The sequence below is a fragment of the Pistacia vera genome, unplaced genomic scaffold, assembly GCF_008641045.1.
Source record: "Pistacia vera cultivar Batoury unplaced genomic scaffold, PisVer_v2 Contig882, whole genome shotgun sequence".
Classification (NCBI taxonomy): domain Eukaryota; kingdom Viridiplantae; phylum Streptophyta; class Magnoliopsida; order Sapindales; family Anacardiaceae; genus Pistacia; species Pistacia vera.
In genome coordinates this window covers 148631-164651 of record NW_022196759.1, presented here as the reverse complement: position 1 = coordinate 164651, position 16021 = coordinate 148631, and positions in this window count along the sequence as shown.

The following is a 16021-nucleotide window of genomic DNA, read 5'->3' as shown; positions in this document are numbered from 1 at the left end:
GTTTACGAAAAGTAAATATCTGTTATTGACCACAAGCAAAAATCATTAATCAATTTAGAAGTTTTAAAAATTGTGAAACGAATAATAAATTTTATATTTTTAACTAATATTTCCCTAAAGTTTCAATAAATTAGTAGAAATTTCCCATTCTAACTTATTTTAATAATTGATATTAGTTGACTGTTGACGCAGTTTATTTTACTACTCCTTTAATATATTAACAAAATAATTTAAGTAAAATAAATAATTTTATATTTCTTACAAAGACCAAAATATCATATCAATAAATGATAAATTCGTAAAATACATATTTAATATGATATCATACTAATAATAAAAAATGGTAAAAAGGTTTAATGATTGTTTCATATATATACATAATTTATTGTACTAACAAAGGAATAAAATTAATATTGAACAACAAAGAATAAGAAAAACCTTAAAAAGTACATATTGATTATTTAATAAATTAAATATTAAATTTATAATAAGAAATATTTATAAAATATCTTACAAAATATAATAAACAAATATTTAAATTATACTTATATAATTTTTTATTTGATTACTTATAGTATAAAAATTTGAATTATATCCATTAAAGATAATATAATAACATATGATATGATTTTCTATTTAGTAAAAAATTTGAAGAACTTGGATATATATAATCATTTTAGTTATTCTGCAATTTCAAATTATTGGTTTTTTTTTTTTTTTTTAGCACAATTAAAATGATTTTGAACCCCGACCATATTCTTCCTCAAAGTCTCGTCACAATGGAGACTCCAATTAGGACATTGCAGAGGTTAAATGAACTCCCTCCCACTAGACTTGTTGTGTGTGATTTTTCCATTAAGCTCGGAGAATAACAAGGTTATAACTCGATCTAGAATTAGTTCGACTAAATCGATTATCCGACCCAGCATAAGCTCGTTAAGATGTAGCTCGACCTAGCACAAGCTAGTCACAACCAATCTCTATAGTTGTTCAACCAACTCACAAATAACCTCAGATCCCGAATATCTCGGAAGGGATCAGATCAATAGCAATCTTGGCGTAACCTCAGCACTCAATCATGAGAATATCGGAGTGCATTTCAATCTTAATTGTAACCCCTTTATGTTCGTTATTTCATTTGTACAAAATATGTATATAAACCCCCTCCAACGATGAGAAAAGGGTTAGCAAATTGTTCTAGGATTATTATTGTAAGCTCTCACAGTAAATACAAAAACAGTGGATGTAGTTTCAAGAGTATAACTCATCGAACCACTTTAAAAACTCATTGTGTCATTTACTTAATTGATCTTGATTCAATACATTGCTGGTTACCCGTAACCACACACACATCAGTTCCGATTCTATCAAGGTAAATCAGATCGCTCTAGTTGGTGCAAAATCTTGTATCAACAATTGGCGCTAGAAGGAGGGCCCAAGTTTACCTAGGCTAAGCGTGCTGATTTGTACCCACGCCAAACCTCCCAAGCCCCTTGTTTGGGGGGTTGTGTTGATGTCAAACTCTCACATCGACAAGGACACCCTCACCACCTATAGGCGTTTTTTTAGTACAAAACTATGTGGGCTTGCCAGTAGTCCAACTTGTGGCCTAAAGTAGACAATACCTCTGGGAACCTACCTACCATGTGATTGGAGATGACATAACAACAGTTGGCGCTAGAATGAGGGGCCTCTGCCAAATTTCAGAATTTTCAGTAAACAATCTTAGTGACTCGATCACTCAAGGCCTACAATGGTTCATACAAGATCAAAAACAACCATTGAAAACCACGACAACGTGGAAACCACCCACCAAGAGGTGCATCAAGACGCTACCGAGTGTCAGCCACCAGTGCAGCAGGCTGTGAACCAGCAAGGGGCAGGGACGTCAAATCCCGAGAATGGTCAACTGGTGGAGATGATCAGAACAATGGTTGCACATGCGGTGCAACAAAACGTGGCTAAGTTGAGAAACTAGCAGCCGACCCCCCAAAACCTTGACTAGTCGCGCTTCATCGATGTCCAGCCAACAGGTTGGAATTCAATTGGCAACCAATCTGGTTCATCGACACCGAGGAACGGTCGACAATCCCGGCACCACTAGGCACATTCTACTTATGAACGAGAATCCCATGGGCAAACTAACCCCGGGAGGCAACCAAGCAAAGAGCCTATGAGGGAAGATGAAGGTAATGGTCCCCTGACAAACATACAAAGTTTAATCCTTCGCAAGTGCACAAGTCACATCGCAACATAGTGCACAATCAAGGGTCGATCTCACAGAGATTAGAGGTGCTCTCACGATCCTAGTAACTATGCCTTGGTGAGTCAAAACGAGAATGAAATAAAGAAAACATATAAATGACATTAAAGTAAATCTTAATCTAACTATATACAAAGAATCGTAGGGCTCTAACTCCATCATAATTATCAGGCTATGTGTTCATCATCAAACTATTGTTCTCTCCACTTCATTCTAGGGTTCATACATCATCGGGTTCAACCTAGTACTTTCATTATTCAAACTAGCTAGTGGCGTATAGCTTAGTCTAAACAATGAAGGAACCAATTCGCATAGACACAAATCATCCATTCACAAAGCTAATCAAGATAGGCATAGCGTCTCTCGTTTCTAAGGTATTACCGCAGCCATTCGGAATAACCTAGTGTTTTCATCAACTAAACTAGCTAGTGGCATACAGCCTAGTCTAGTAACGAAAACCCATTAAGCGCAAGACAATCTTAAAGACAATAACCAATCTATACCCGGGGAGGGCTACAAATCAATCATTCCACACACAATCTTTTCTCATACAATCAATCAACTAACATCAAGGTTGATCAGGCCATAATATCAACTAAAGATTGAATTAAATGCAATAAATGAATCTAGAACATAATAGAATGGATCAAACAAATAGATTAACAATAAAATACAAGCCTTCAGTTAGATTACATCAAATCCCTAGAAAACAAACTATAACATAAAGGAAAAGAAACGATTACACCTGTAACCATAATCGTGAAGAACAAAGGAGGAGGAAGAGAAGAGAATCTCATCTCCTCCCCAATCTCCACCTTTCCAAGAAGCCCCAAATATATTCTCTACAAAATGTGTATCTCAAACCTAAAAACTCCCTAAAAATGGACTAAAGATGCCTTTATATAGTTTTTAGACAAAATGGCAGACTTGTAAATACTAGTGATTGAAATTAGGGTTGAAAATGCGACATTTTTATATTCTACGCGATTTGCACCCCAACTCAGTTTATTTGTACCGCGACACGGTTGAATTGAGCCCCAACGTAGTTGAATTGCGCCCCAGCGCGTTTTAGGTGATTTCTTCTTCGACATAAATCGTACCACACAGTAGCTTAGAAAAGTCTATTGCGACACAAAGTCGGAATTTCACACTTTTACTTCTTGCCTTGATTTATCCACACTTGAACGAGTCCCAGATGTCTGAACACCAGCACAAGCATGAATAATCCATTCTTTTGCACCTGAATACCTAAAAACACACACAACATCCGTGATTCTGGAAGATAATGAAACATGCAAGAAATCACGTCATAAATCATGCATTAAACCTTAAATTCCTCACAATTTCACCCTCAAATCACTGAATAAATCCGCATTTCCAACACTCAACTTCGCTAAAGGGATACTCGACCTACTCAACGATATCCCAAACATCAACATGCCAGTTTTAATCCACGCCAAAGGCATGCTCAGACCTCACAAGTTTGTGAGGTGAGTAATGCACGCCAATTTGGCAATGATCGACATTCCAATTATAACCAATGTCATGAGCAACACACTAATGAGCATGATAGCACCTACCAACCAAGCCATCATGACTCGACTTCGCGCGTCAATGCCCACAATGGAGGGGGCTCAGAAGCAACAGACTTACGAACTCATCTGCTCAAGGTAAGGTTGCATAGAGATAGCCAGGGCAACCCTCATAACGAAGACTTAGATCGGGTGCAAAGAATGCTTGACGATCTAAGAGCCCGCTAGAACACTGCAACGGAAGAGATAGTGAGCCTTCCCTTCACAAAGGAAGTTCGCCAAGCCCCACTTTCCCAAGGATTCAAGGTGCCAAAAAGCAAGTTCGATGGGAAAAGAGATCCTAGAGACCACCTTGACACTTTTAGCGACTTGATAGAGCTACACCAGGTCTGTGACTTGGCAAAGTGTCGCTGCTTCACAGTCACATTGGTAAGGGATGTCAAAAGGTGGTACAAAAGGCTCAAGGCGAACTCAATTAGTTCTTGACAATAGTTTTCCTTGTTGTACCTATAGCAATTCCAAGTAAGGAGATAGTTCGCAATACTGCTCAGGTACTTGAGCAATATTCGTCAAGAAAGAGATGAAACATTAATGCCATATCTAACGAGGTTCCAGAAAGAATAGGAAAAGGTCGTGAATTCACCTAAAGAGTCAATCTGGACTTTGCTAATCGTGGGTATCAGGCCGCAGACAGAGCTATGGATAGAGCTCCAAAGTGAAGACCATGTGAGCTTGGCAAAGTTCTACCAAATAGCTGCTAAACATTAGCTAGTGGAAAGCTCACAAGTGGCTTTAGCCAGAAGCTCACCATGAAGAGGCCCGGACAGGCGACAAGATCGCCCAGCAAATAAACGAAGGGGCCAAGACTGCAATGACAGAGATCAGAACACGTTCCAAAAGAGGCAAAAAATAAAAAATCATAGGGAGAGGTAGCCTTTCCCATGAGACGCAAAATACACCCCCTCACTCAAGACATAGCTCACATATATGAAGTCTCCCATGAGGCTAAGAGACTGCCCGCTCTAGAAAGGATGGAGGGCTTTGGATAGAAAAGATCGACATAAATATTGTCGATACCACCAAGACATTAGGCACAACACCGATGAGCGTCGGGCTCTAAAGGATGTCATCGAAGATTTGATCCGAATGGGCCACCTAAAAGAATTTGTTAAGGAGGCACCAGCTTGCGAAAGTACAAGTGAGCAAAGTAATCAGATCCAGCAAGCCTCGGCCAACAGCGAAGTCCTGGTAGGCATGATCTATGGGGGTCCTGACATTGCGGAAAGCTCAAGGCACTTTCGCAAGCAATATGCGCGAGAGGCCAGAATAGACTTGGTCCCTCAAGTAATGAGCTGTGAACAGAAGTCGTCAAAGCAGCCTAGACAAGAGAGTGAGGTGATAGGATTCACCATGGATGAGTGTGAAGAATCTCCTCGTCACAACCATGATGCAATCGTGATAGCACAAGAATCGGCAACGCTCGATTAGTCAGGGTGATGGTCAATAATGGCAGTGCAACAAACATCCTTTTCTTGGGAGCTTTTCGAGAAATGAGGTTCATAGAGCGAGACCTGAAGGTGTGTCCATCGCCACTCTATGGATTCAATAAGGACAACTTAGCCCCCAAGGGAACAATCGACTTGTCTGTGACCTTAGGAGTAGAACCCAAGATTAAGACAGTGATGGTGGAATTCTTAGTGGTGGATTGCTCGACCACTTACAATGTCATTCTTGGAAAACTGATCTTGGTTTATCTGAGTGCAGTCACCTTAGTACATTGCCAAGCAATGAGGTTCTTAACTCCAGGTGGGGTCGCAACGATTAGGAGCTACAGGAAAGAATCTTAGAAATGTTACAACTGAGCTATTCATCTACATTGAAATGGTCACTCCTGAGAACCATGGTCATCGCAGTGTTCGAGTCAAACCTTGGACCTCTAGAGGACACCATAGATCCTCACATCCATAAAAAAGAGCTTGTAATAAGGCTAACAGAATAGCTGCAAGAAGTATCTTTCAGTGAGAAACACCCAACTCGCGTGCTAAAAATTGACAACAGTTTAAGCGATGAACTAGAAAATAATTTGGTAGGGTTCCTAAAGAAAAAATCTCGGCATGTTTGCCTGTGTACATGTAGATATGGTGGGGATTAGCCTTGAGGTAATATGCCACAGATTAAATGTCAACCCAGCAGCCCGACCAATCAGACAAAAAAGAAGATGTATGGATGCAAAGCGGTCCAAAGTACTCAAAGATGAAGTTGACAAGCTCCTAAACATCAACTTCATCAGGGAAGTGAAATACCCGGACTAACTCGCCAACCCGGTCTTGGTAAAAAAGTCAAATGGCAAGTGACGGATTTGCGTCGACCTCACATATCTAAACAAAATTTGTCTGAAAGACAGCTTTTGGCTAGCTCAGATCGACTAGTTAATAGATGAGATAGCCGGGAACGCACTACCCAACTTCATGGATACATACTCAAGATATAATCAAATCTTGATGTATCAGCCCGATGAAGAACATACCTCACTTATTATTGACCGAGGGATTTACTATTATTGGGTAATGCCATTTGGCTTGAAGAACGTAGAGCAACCTATTAGCGTTTGGTGAACAAAATGTCTGTCAAGTAAATTGGCAAAACAATGGAGGTGTACATCGACGACATGCTCGTCAAATCAAAGTTTGTCAAGAGCCATATTGAACACTTGGGGGAAATATTTGACATCATTAGAAAATACAGAATGGGACTCAACCCTCTGAAGTGAGCTTTCGAAGTAAGCTTGGGAAAGTTTATAAGTTTCCTTGTCAATCAGCGAGGTGTTGAAGCCAACCTAGACAAGATTTAAGCTTATTTGAACATGAAGCGCTCAACCAGCATAAAGCAGGTTTAGAGCCTAACAGGGCGTGTGGTCTCACTTAGTAGGTTCATTTCCCGAGCTACAAACATGTGCCTACCTTTCTTCGAAACCCTAAAGGGAAACAAGGGTTTCAAATGGAGAGAAGAGTGCTAGAAAGCATTCTAGGAACTGAAGAAGCACTTAGGGCAGCCTCCTTTGCTGTCAAAGCCCATCTAGGGTGAGCCTTTGCTTTTGCATTTATCGGTATCTAAGTCCGCAATCAGCGTGACTTTAGTACGCGAAAAAGGAGGAGTACAATGGTTGGTGTACTATGTGAGCAAGAGGTTGCTTGATGCTGAGACAAGATACCCCGAGATGGAAAAGCTCGCCTATGCACTGGTTTTTGTCGCTTAGAAGTTGCGACCCTATTTTTAGGTGCACTCTATACACGTGCTGACAAACTTTCCATTAAGAAAGATAATACAGAAGCCCGAGGCATCGGGTAGATTGATTCAGTGGACCATAGAGATGAGTTAGCATGATATCAAGTATATCTTGAGAACAGCAATAAAGGGGCAAGATTTGGCAGACTTTATCTCAGAGTTCTCCTATCAGCCCGAGGGGGAAATGAGCCTGTTAGAAGCGAGCAGCTTGGAAGCAAGTGAACTAGGAAAACCAAAGCGTGATAGTCTATAGCAATGGGCTTTGTATGTAGACGGGTCCTCAAATGAGAAAAGGGCAGAAGTCGGGCTCTTACTAGAAAGTCCTAAAGGGAACCCAATCCGTGCTGTAGTCAAATTTGGGTTCGTTGCCTCGAACATCGAGGTAGAGTATGAAGCAATGCTTGCGGGAATCCACCTCGCCAAAGAAATGGGGGCGAAGGCCATAAAGATCTACAACGACTTTCAGCTCGTGGTCCACTAGATTTTCGAGGAATATCAGGTAAAAGAGGACAGAATGGCGTCCTATCTCCAATAGGTACAAATTGAGCTTGGGCAATTCAAGACTTCCACTGTTTTATAGATTCCTAAGGAAAATAACTCGATGGTCGATGCTCTGGCTCGCCTTGCCTTGGCGATGAGCAAAGAAGCAACTGATTTCATTCCGATCAAGTTTCTACCAAGTCCTAGCATCCCCGCATCTCTAGAATTAGTTTTGGTAACAGGGTAGAGATATAATTGGATAGACACAATAATTGCTTACCTAAGAGATGGAACAGTACCCAAAGGTAAAAGTGAAGCCAAGACACTCTGAGCTAAGTCAGCTCTATACACGCTCATCAACGACAAACTATATAATCGTAAGTATAATTCACTGCTCTTGTGGTGTGTTGATCAAAAGGATATAGAATATGTCTTGAGAGAGATCCACGAAGGCATTTGTGGGAATCATGGAAGGGGCAGATCTCTAGCATACAAGGTGCTTTGCCAAGGTTGTTATTGGCCAACAGTGCTCGGTGACGCAGCAGACCATGTGCACAGATGTGGCAAATACCAGAGATTTGCAGATATTCCTCGAGCTTCACCCTAGGAGTTAACTACTCTAACAAACCCTTGGCCATTTGTGATCTAGGGAATCGATCTACTAGACCCTTTGCCTCAAGGAAAATGCGGTGTTAAGTTCGCAGTGGTCACAATGGTCTGTTAGGAAATGATCATACATGACAGCGGAAAACAAAAATTATTTACATCATAGATCGTTCCTTAGAACCAAGATCAGGGCACAAATTTAGAGTTTATACATTATATTAGAATCTACAGAAAAATCAGTTTAGAGTTTAAGAAATCATACGCACGTTTGGAGGCTCCTCCAACTTATCTCTGAACGGATTTCGCTACCGACCCAAGACTAAGATCGAACCAATGAAGTCCACACGAAGATAACCCCTAAGAACTAAAGAGGGACTTTCTAGACCCTCTTTAGCCTTAAGAACCAAGAAGAAATCAAAAGAGATTTGATTCAAGCAAAAAGGCAAACTGGCGTGGGAGAGAAGGGGCTGGAATTTTTAGTCTAAATCATTGAATGAGAAACTTATTATAATTCACAAAGTGTTGCACTTATATAGTGCACACTTTGCCCTATTCCATCATGGAATAGGCTTGGGCACCAATCCAAACACCCCTTGTATCCAAACAGCCCCATTTAGATATTTTAATTTTAATTATCATTATCTCAATTAAATTAAATTAAATTAATATATATATTAACATTTAACAATAATGATAATGATAATTTATTTAAATATATGCGAACACATATTTAAACGTAATATCTCACTTAGATAATTTTAATATCAAATTAAATAAAGGCCACGACCTCAGCAAATTTAATTGCACTGTGAGATTACCAAAATACCCTTTTGCCTAAAAAAATGAAAACGCCCTTCTTATAAACTGGTTCTTAAATTATCTTCCATGTGTATAACCCGTCGGCTCCTTATCATACTAGGAGTGTGTAGTATCGCGATTAACACCAATTAATCGTCTCACTATACACAGACCAAGATTGGCCCCTTGCAAGGCATCATGGCCACCCGATAGATTCGAATTCAGTGAAGCAGCTACCTGTCAACGATATGGTTTCCGTACAATCCAATCCTTTCATCATCCATTATCTCAACGAGATCGAGGCATAGAAATAGTGTCAACCTTAGTTACTCTCGATATGTATGTATTCAGTTACTAGTCCAATGACCAAAATTATAAACTAGATAGAGCAACAACTCAATCCCACTGTGGCCACAGTTTTAGAGTCATTGTCATTTACTGAATTGCGTCGTGAGATAACTTCCCCCCGTACCCAGGAGTAATGAATCCTCTGTCGATCCACCATAGTCTTGATACACTGCTTGATGCAGTCAATAATTACCGTATTGACAGCTCTGAATAGAATTGTGTTGGGCTAGTAACAAACTACACCAATCGGTGCATAAGGTACTTCGGTGATCTCAAGTCTAAGGATCTTAAGTCTAAGGATCACATGTACCACCATTCATTAGAGGATTTGTTCCATAGACACTAGGGTTACCATCCATATGGAATCATCTGGTGGGTTAGTCCAGTGAACTTGCCTACAGCAAGCACCCATGTGTTACACCAGGTTGTCACCGAACAACTTTGACAAGTGAGATCAGTCACTGCCTTTCGATAGGGTCGTTCAACATTATGATAGCCTTACCGTATTATCTACGCCCTTACTTCAGAATAATATTGGGGCTACGGACGTTTCTAGAAAGGCCATCATATGTGCTCATAGGGTTCTCACTATCAAGATTTAAAACACTTGATACGCTCGTCACGGTTTTACCATTCTAAGAACATGTATCAATACATACAATGATGATTTACGCGATATAGAATAAAATGCCCCTTTTTATTGATCAATGAACATTGTTAAAAAGAGTCAATTCTACAATAATTGATTGGCTCTAGGGCACCCACTCTAACATGGACTATTTCACCAAGTGGGCAGAAGTCGAGCGTTTGGCTACCATCACGTTGAACAAGTTGAAGGATTTCATCTACAAAACATCATTTGTAGATTCAGAATTCCCCATACTATAATAACTGATAATGGGAAACAGTTCGATTATGAGGACTTCAAATCTTTTTGTGAAAGGCTCGGTATCAAGAAAAGCTTTGCCGCTGATTACCGGCCTCAAGCCAATAACCAAGTAGAGGCTGTGAACAAAGTGATCAAGCACACCATCAAAAAGAAGCTCGATGCCCTTAAAGGAAGGTGGGCTGAGGAATTGCTCGAGGCCTTATTTTGTTATAGAAGAACAGCTAGAAGCTCAACAGGAGAAACCCTGTTCTCATTTTCATACAGGTGTGAAGCAATGGCCCCAGTTGAAGTGGAGGGAGGTCTTTAATGAAGAAACAAAGGAAGATCTTCTCCGCCTGAGGCTAGACCTAATTGAAGAACATCGAGCCAAGTATCAGCTGAGGCTTGCCTCATATCAGTTGCCAGCCAAACGGTACTCCAAATCCAAGGTCAAATACAGGGACTTCGAAGTGGACAACTTGGTCCTCAAAAAGGTCATCCAAGGTACACAAAACCCTAACTTAGGGGTATTTGTGCCCTAATGGGAAGGTCCTTTTAGGATCTCTAAAAAGCTCACACCAGGAACTTTCCACCTGGAACACCTTAATGGTAAAGCTATACTGCGAGAATGGAACGTCGAGTATTTGCGAAGGTATTACTAATAAGCAGCTTGGGTTTCATCCATGTTTTGCTTTTCTTCCATAGTCAATGTAAGGTCGTTTTTGGCCAAATTTCTTTCAATAAAAAAAAGGTATTATTTTGTTCGTCACTTTCTTTTATTGTTATTTTGTTTGTCGTTTATTATCTATTGTTTCAAAATCACGACTACGTGATCACATCCGAAACTCGGAGTCAAGAGTTCAAAAAAAGGCAACTTAGCTCTATAAGCCATGCCCAGATTCAACTCATGAAGGGAGAAATTCCTTGAATCGACAAAGTTAAACTCGAAAAAACTCGAGTAAAACACGTTGAAGGAAAATCAATCATAAATTGGCGACCAAAACTTGAAACAGACAACTAGTCTAAACTTCGAGTTGTTGCACAAGATTTTCTTATATGTTCAAAAAGTTCTTCAAGAAGCGAGCTACGCATACCTTGGAGCAAATTCGAATTTTTTATCTTAAGTCTGATTAGGTCAATCGAAACAACTCTGTAAAAATAAAAAATTGCTTGACAGAATGGGTAAAGTAAAATTTTCATTAATTGTACTAGTTTAGTTACAAACTAAACTAAAAAATAAAAAAAAAATAAAAAAAAAAACGATAAAAATAATCTTTAAGCAGTAGGAGCAGGGGGATCATCGCCAGTAGGATCAGGGAAATCATCACCAACAGGCGCAGGGGTATCATTAGCTGTAGGAGTCTTGGTAGCTTCGGAGGTAGGAGCTGAGACATCCTTCGGAGGCCTGATCAGAGGAAGGTCGACAACAATAGGCAGGAGTGTGGCTAGAGAAGTCGGATCTTTGACCTGTTGCTTAACACCAGCATCCTCCCCTCCCTCTTTGAACTCTTCCTCACCTTCGTCGTCGGGCTCAAAGTCGTCCAAATAAACATACTTCATGCCCTGGGCCTCAGTCTTCATCCTATCGACCTCATTCTGATAAGCCTTCGGAAGAAAGGAAAAGTTAAGCGAAGGTTGAGCTTCCCGTAGCTTCTGCACAAGGAAGACCGGCGTTTCCCAAGCACAGCTCATGATGGCTGAGTTCAACTCCCTGATATTGAGCCTAAGTTGTTCAACCTCAGCCTCTGCCCTTCTGCGACCTTTTGCCTCCTTGGTAAGCTCGAGTAGGGCATTTTCATACTTGGCCTCCCAGTCCAAGGCAACCTTCTGAGTCGCTTAGAGTTCAACTTGTTGTTGGCATCCCGCTATTGAGCCAAACTCTTCTCAGCCTTGGCCATTTTCACCTCAGCCTTTGCTCGAGAGGCCTCGCTCGCCTTGATCTTATCAAGGAACTCCCTTTCCTTGACCTCAAAGACCTCGATCTCTTCCTTAAGCCGATCAAGCTCAGCTTGCTTCAAGTCCTTCTCCTTCTCCACCAAGTCGACCCTAGCCAAGGCATCCTCTTTTAGCTTCTCTGCCTCTTGCCACCTCAGATGAGTACCCTCTAATGTGGGGTAACTCTTATTTAAGAGAAGCTTGGTCGCCATGCAAGCCTAAAAAGGAAAAAGAGTAAGCGGAGAAGAAGGAGAAGCATAAGAAAAAGTAAAGAGGACAAACTATTAATACCTTAGTCACGTAGTTGCATGCCTGATTGCTAAGGCCACGGGATGAGGAGAAAAATCTTTGATACCCACGAAAGTCCATAGGGTGATGGCATTCCTGACTGTTGAAGCCTCAATGCCAATGTGTTCGGGGAGCTCATTAATCAATGTATCGAGCATGGCCTAAGTTGCCTCGTCTGCCTTTTTGCATCCTTGCTAAAGCAAGCTTGATTTACTTCCCACGGGAATGGCAGCCTCACCCGTGGGAATAAACTTCTCCTTGGCCAAATCCTTGGCCGCATATTTATTAGGGCCACCAGCTTGCCCTGTGACCTCTTTGCTCGAGGCCCCTTGTGGCTCGGTCGATTTCTACTTGCCAGAGCCTTCTTGTTGCTTTAGCACCTTCTTCTTACCCGAGCCATCATGCTGCTCAGACACTTTTTGTTTCCCTAACCTCTAGTTTGCTCAAGAGTTTTCTTCGTTGAGCCTTTTGGAGCTTAGGGGTACCCTTCTTCCGAACTGCCTTGGAGGCAATCACAGGCTTCTTAGCACTTGGGCCTTCCCTAAGCTCGCCATTACTACGCTTAAGGACCGGGAGCAAGGTACCTTACTTGGACACCCCAGCAGTATTAGTGGGTTGTTTCTTCATCGGAGTGGCCGATGGTTTCTTGGCAGCCCCAAGTGCTATTGTCCTCTTCTTTAGGCCCTTAGGTTTTTCGACCCACATATCTGTGAAGGGTTTTAGACAATCAGTGACCTATAGAGCAAAAAAGAAAAGAAGCGAGCAAGTAAACACTTACCTTTCTCAAGAATGGTTTTGAACTTGGCTTTGTCTGCACAAAAGTCATACTCTTTCAACCGAGGAAGCGTGATAAGCTCGGTAACTTTGCGCTAATCCTCTGGGAGATTGCTAAAACATTGAAGTTGCTCTAAGCTGGCCTCAAGAAGAAAGTTTTTGCTTGACGTTTACTACAAAGCAAAATAATTTGGTTAGTTCGACAGTCAAGCTTCGAAACATTCTTTGCACTTATAAGGGTCAGAATCTTACTAGCTTTTGGAGCAAAAATGTCGGTCTCGCTGGCCTCGTAGAAAAAATATTGAGAGTCCTAGTGCAGAACTTTCTTTGCTATGTCGACCAAACCGTTAAATTGTACTTTTCTTGCCTTGAAGAAATAGTACGTTTGGTCTTGACTCTTTTTCAATCTATACAAATAGACAAGCTCCTCTACAGATAGCTCACCCAAATTGGCTACTTGGTATGCTATATACATGCCTACTATGATTATAGACGAGTTCGCCAACAACTGAAGAGGAACGATACTGAACTGTTCCAAAACCTTGGTGATGAAGTAATGAGGGAGAATGGACATCCCACACCTCAAGAGCGTATCAGAAACCACCACACAATCGGCAAAGGGATTTTTACAGGAGAAGCCTCCCAGAGCCCCTAAGGAAAGTTAAGGCGCATAAACTTCATTTATGCACCTAATATCCTCGGCCCCAATCGAGGAATGTGGTTCCTTCTAGGGCCTGTGGGCCGGCGATTTCTTCAACTGAGAAATCTCCATAGAAGCGTGGTCAAAAGAGCTCGTCGTATCATGATCCGAGCTCCTCGCAATGACTATTAGTGTATGCCTTAGGAACCAATCGTGTTGTCGGTTTCAGGGCATTATATCTTGTAAATATTCTTTTAAGAATGGAAGAAAGAGTTCTAATTTCACATGTTGTTTATTGCTTCATTTATACTATTTATAATGCATGTGAAATGTCCAGATGATATGGATCTTTAGAAGATCAAATCATCGAAGCATTCCCTTCGTAAGTAATGTTACTTGAGCAATAACACTGCATAGAAGGCACGCTAAATGCCTCCATTGAATATCATGTGACGGTATTAGTGTGGGTGATTATAAGATGTAATACCCACATTCAGAAATATGGTAATATATTTAACTAGTTTTATAGAGGAATTTCATAAAAGTTTCAACAGGGGCAAAATGGTCATTTCACACAGAATCACGTGTTCAAGTGAAAAGTGAGTATGATAAGTATAATGTATTAAGTGTGCTAGCTATGAGGATAGAGTGGCAGAAAGGTTATGGACAATACACATGATGTGATGCCGAGATAAATACGTGTTTGTAAACTAATAGAAAGAAATTAAAGAATAAGGGTAAAATGGTATACACGCCACCCCTCACCCCTTTTTCTCTCAAATTTCTTCACCAAATTTCAAAGAGAATTCATAGGATTTGGCTTAAATTTTTGTAGATTTAGAGAGATATGGAAGTGTGGCCAACTAAGTTTTTGCATGTGCATATAAATTGTTTGATGAAAATCCAGAGAGAAATACATGCATGAGTTGGTTAAATCCTATTGAAGAAATGGTTAGAGAAAGGCAAGAATTGGAGTAGAAAGATTATGTTGGGCTTACCAAGTGTAAATTTTAGTATTCAAGAGTGCATTTTGTTATGCCAAAATTTAGAATATTACTTGGTCATGTTAGTTCAATGAGATAAATGACTCTTAGTACATGGTTCAAGTTACTTGAACCTTTAGTATTTCTTGAATTGCACATTATATTTTAGTTATTGAATTAGAAATTGTGAAACTTATGGCCTTGGGAAAGTGTTAGAAAGGAATTGTATGTTAAATTGTTACTTTAATATGGCATTGTTGATAGTAGAGAATGGTGGAATTATGTCATGACATATCAATATGCCATAGTAAATTCTCAAGTTTTGTGTACTTGAATTTAGAAAGATTATCTAAATAATGGCTTGACCAAATGAGTATATTGTTGTTTCTTGTTTTGAGATTAATTACAAACAATATGTAATAAGTAATTTTATTGCATAAAGAATAGAAAAGATTTCCCAAGTATAGATATCAAAAGAAACATCAAAGAAATAGATTGGCCAAAAAGTTTAGTTAAGAATGTTAGAAAGAAATTAGAATTTAGCCAAAGTATATATGTTGTGTCATATGTTAGATTGAATTTACAATGATTAATATGGAAATATAGAATGTAGCCAAAAGAAAAGAAGAAAGAAAGGCATGTATAATAATTGAAGTTGATGGTCATGTAAGAGAATGCAAATTTATGGCATTAAGATTTGTATTTAGAAAGTTGTACAAGCATGTTTGTTACATTAGAAAAATATTAGAGAGTTGTTTAATGACATGGTTATGTGACATATAAGTTTGAGAAAAACTAGTAGCATAGTTGGGCAAGTTAGTAGACTTAATACCTAAGTTGTGGCATAGATTTTTATAGAAGAAATTAGATTGCCGAAAATGTAGAATTCATTCCCTGGTTGAATTGTGCCGTTTTAATATCTCACTACTAGAATTATAGAAGAGTAGAATTTGTGAGAGCTAATGTACTTGTGTACGTGTACATTTTACATAGCATGATAGAATTGAAGAATTACATAATTATGTAGAAATTATAGAATCGCGTACGTACACACGATGCATAGAATTCAAAAATAAAGAATAAAATAGAAAATGTTTAATTTAAGCATGTTAGTAGGATAGAACTTTGGGCTTTCCAGAAAAGTATAGAAATAAAAGCCTTAGAATTAATAAAATACATGCCAGTGTCAAACACGTATTTTGGGATCATGCATAAACAGCA